This window comes from Haliaeetus albicilla, chromosome 3 (genome assembly GCF_947461875.1).
Source record: "Haliaeetus albicilla chromosome 3, bHalAlb1.1, whole genome shotgun sequence".
NCBI lineage: Eukaryota > Metazoa > Chordata > Aves > Accipitriformes > Accipitridae > Haliaeetus > Haliaeetus albicilla.
In genome coordinates this window covers 73,448,403-73,452,436 of record NC_091485.1, presented here as the reverse complement: position 1 = coordinate 73,452,436, position 4,034 = coordinate 73,448,403, and the positions used below count along the sequence as shown (strand labels likewise).

The 4,034-nt window shown below is 49.1% G+C and overlaps 1 long non-coding RNA gene across 1 annotated transcript; it reads right to left on the bottom strand.

The window, feature by feature from the left end:
• Positions 1 to 309: 309 nt before the first annotated feature.
• On the bottom strand, positions 310 to 2,600 carry LOC138684613 (uncharacterized). Its single transcript, XR_011323866.1, has 3 exons — positions 2,345 to 2,600; positions 1,170 to 1,328; positions 310 to 909 (listed from the first exon to the last, which is right to left on the bottom strand). It is a non-coding gene; the product is annotated as an uncharacterized lncRNA (long non-coding RNA).
• Between the last annotated feature and the right edge of the window lie 1,434 nt (positions 2,601 to 4,034).

Here is a 4,034-nt window from a genome sequence, read left to right as displayed (position 1 = left end):
ATCATGATAGTCATAACAGCATCACGCAGGATTATCTGTGCCTCTTAGGAGCCCAGATTTCACAAGGATCACCCACTGCATTCACGTAATCGCAGCTGTACTCAATAATCTCTCTTGGCCAAATAAAAATAGGTTAGGGATATGTTTGTGCTTTGATTTACATCAGGATAAATCAGCTGTTCTGCCTCAGTGGTCGGCTGTCTACCGGCAAAGGAAAAGTGAGATAAGGTCAGCACAAACCTTTGGAGTGTCTGCAGGAGAGATTTAATGTGTGACAGCAAGGCTCAAACTCGTATGTAGGAATAGGAAACCAAACAAATTCAAAAGAAAAATTAAGCGCATGTTTTAACAATATGGATGATAAACTGCTAAAACAAGTCAGTACGGGAAGGGGTGGATTTGCCAATTCTTGATGCCTTCAAACCAAAACCAAGGGCTTTTCTAGCCAAACGTAACTTAGGGCAAGTGAGATGCTCACTGAAACACCCTTCACTATAAACCATGAATGTAGGGTAAGATTTGGGTTTCTTACCAAGCAGGAAAGATAGATTTGCAGCCAGTGTGCAGCCATCCTCATACTGATCCTGACACCAGCTAAGAGAAAACCCAGCCGTGACCAGAGAAGACCCAAAGCCCTAACACAGTCCATGCTCAGTGCCACCACAGAGCTGATGGTGGCACAGACCTTACCTGGTCCCAGGGCTGGGTCTGGTGGGACAGCCTCACGCTCAGAGCTGGACCCAGAGCTGGGTTTAGGCACTGTGTGGGGCATGGTCCACCCTGCCAGGCCATTTCCATGTCGCCACGGTTCTTGCACACCTTCTGTTGCGCTCGATGGGGACTGCCAAGAGTCACTGCTTTCTCATGAGCTCCTCCCCTCCAAGTGGTGAGAGTGTTTTTTCCAGTCAGCTGTACCCAGAAATAGAAAAAAACACTAATATATACCATTCCATCAAGCTGCCCCATGTCCCCTCGCCTCCTATTGCAATCCCACAGATTCTGTGAAAAAGAAGCTATGTCCAGAAAGATAGGAACAAATCATTCAAAAAGGGACATTTGGGGGAAATTACTTCACTTTGCCAGGCCAGTAGATGCTTCCCAAACATATCGTTCAATCGTGCACATCTGGAATTAATACAGATGGTGAATAAAAGCATGCAGAGACTTACATGTGATGGCTGACCACTGGTCATCTACAAGATACTTTTTCTTAATAGTTCGTCCCAAAATTGTTTTGGGCAATTTGCTGAGCAATGGTGCAAAAGCCTGAGACTGCTGAAGGCAGGAGGTCTGCCAGTGACTCTGAAGGTTTGCAGTCTGGTTTTAGCCTTGATAGGATGAGAGAGATCAAGGGTTTGCGAAGAGAAGGAAATCTCTGGCCATCACAGAAGACAAATGAGTCATTTGTTACAGCGGTGGTTGTGGGGACCCTACAGTAAACATGGGCCGCTGAAGGATTCAGTGCCATGAGGTCAGGGCTGGCCAAGCTGGGATCTCAAAGACAATGCAAGTGTAAAGGACAGGATGGAAATAAAAGGCATGAAGACAGGCTGTGTCCATCGCTAATGCTGTCTCACGTGGCAGCTTCCTCCTGGCCCGGCAGTGACATGTCCACTCCGTGGTCGACATACCACAACATGCTGCCTGGGATGGTCCTGGCCCATAACCCCAGGTTATGAATCCAGTCTCATCTCCCAGGATGGAGACTGGAAAACCTGTCTTCTTGGCATTGCAACCTGCCCATCGTTCACCTCGGCTGGACTGGGGCGAGGTCCCACACACAAGCTCAGGCTTGTCAAAGTCACCCCGTTCAAAGCAACAACAGAGGAGGCAGCCCGGGGAGGATGCACAAAGGAGCAGGGTCGTGCTCGTGGAAGCTGGACACAGCCTGGCAGCCTTCCTTCAGCTTTTCCCAGGAGCAGGCGAGCTTATGATCCCACCCAAGGGGTTGGTACAAGGGACTTTGCCCTTCCCACGCCCTCAGTCCCCATCTCCTCGTGGCTTCTCCAAGGCCCAAGGCACCTCGTGCTGCACCCAGGATGGCTGCGGCTCCTTCCAGCTCAACCTCTCCGGCAAGGGTGCCCTGCAGTCCCTCTCTGGCTCACTGCCCTGCCGTGATTCATGGCTCCTCTCCTGCCTTTCATTATATGGGAACTTCGCTTTTCCTCACATTTCCTGCACTGGGAAAGCCAATGCCAAAGAATGCCTTTTTATATGCTCTGCCACCAGCTGCGTTTGCTCCACCAGCCCCCTGCCCAGGAGCAGGTCACAGACCCACCATGCACCATAGTGCTCCGCACGCAACTATGGTTCCTCCGTGCTCCCATCCCATGCCATTCCCTACCACCTGAGTCATCCCAGATGCCATCCACATGTCTCTTCCCTATGCAGCAACCTCTGGTCATTCCCACGTCCCCAAATGATGGCATACGTGCAGCAAAGCAGATCGTCCAGGCAATGCATCCCTGCTGAGCGCAGCATGGGCAAGGGGCTGTGGTGTAGCAGCCTCTCTCAACATGGGCATTCACTCTTGAGTGCTGAGAAACTTGCTAGAACATTTTTCCCTTTGAGGTCTCCAACCGTTGTCATGTTTCGTTCCAGGTGGCCAAAAGACTGAAAAGTTAGAGCAGGGAGGAGCATAGGGAGAGATGGACAGGCGCCCATTTCCTTACGAAACCAGGCTAAAAATAGCAGGTCATCAGCCCTTGAGAAGGCACCCAGTCCATCCCTTTGTGCCGAGGTGGGAACGCTTCTACGAAAGCACTTGCGACAGAAACTATTTTTATCCCACTCCAGCTCCTCCCCGAGCAAGTTGCTCGTGTTCATCCCCACCACCCTGCTCCCTCATGTCAGGGGCACGTCACAGGGTTGCCCATCTCTTCCCACCAGCGATCCTTCCCTTCACAGCAGCCATTTATGGATACAGAGGCTGTCACTGTGTGCCTGTATCCACAAGGCCCACGGCAATGGTGTGTCCTCACGCTCCTCTTTCTGCTCCCATTTCCAAACACGTGTCAGACACACAGGCACTAACAGCCAGGAATTCAAGGTCTTGCACCCAGTCAACATAAGCCACTGAAGTAATGAGCTCCTCCTTAATTTTTACAAAATAAAGTGGAGTAAAATTTGTGTGTATTCCACCTGTTTCTTTATGGCTAATTTCTGCCCTTGATTTTATGGCTGATTTTTTAATTTCCATCTATTTCCCTGGGAGATGCTTTCCTACGGTGAATGCCATCTGCTTGATTCTCCCATCCCTCCTCAGCACCAGATACACCCAAATTTCCCCAGCCTCCTTGTGCTGCTAAACATGAAATGGACCCAGTTGCCACATACAGGGTAAGATGGACCAAACCTGATGATTCTTCAACCATCTCAAACTCATGTCCTCAAAGGGGGCCACATCCTCAGAAATGCAATCCCTGCTCTTTTCAAAATCTTTCTCGCACCCAGCCCCTGCCCTGGCAGTGGTGTCCAAGGAGACCTGCTTCTCAGCTCACTCCCCCTCTTCTGAGTCAGAAATTTGCCTTTCCCCATCTTCCTTCCTTTCTCCCATTCTGCTCCTATGGACCAGCCACCCCCTGTGGCTGTTTAATCCTAAGATGTTCATTATTATCTAGTTGCAGCAAAATCAGAATTTTTGGTTTTATGTTGGGAGGTGAGGCTTTCCCTATATGAAAAAAAAAAGGGGGGCTGAGGATTTATATAGGAAGAAACAATGTAATGTAATGTAATAAAATAAAATAAAGCAAAATAAAAGCACAGAAAGGAGTGTAGTAGCTAACTCTCAGAGCCATTAAACCACACACCTTTTACTGCCTATGTCCTTGATGGGAAGATTTTGATCTGTAATGAAAATCTGCTGCCTTAGCAGCCCTTTCTTGTCCAGCAATTTCCAGACAAGGATATGTTAGCCCCAACTATGGCAGCCAGCTTGAAAATGCTCCTTTTGCAGACAGGAAACTGCGACATAGCAGATGTGGCAAAAAGGGAATGGCAGTATCGGAAGGAAATTCCCAGAAAAAAATCTTCTG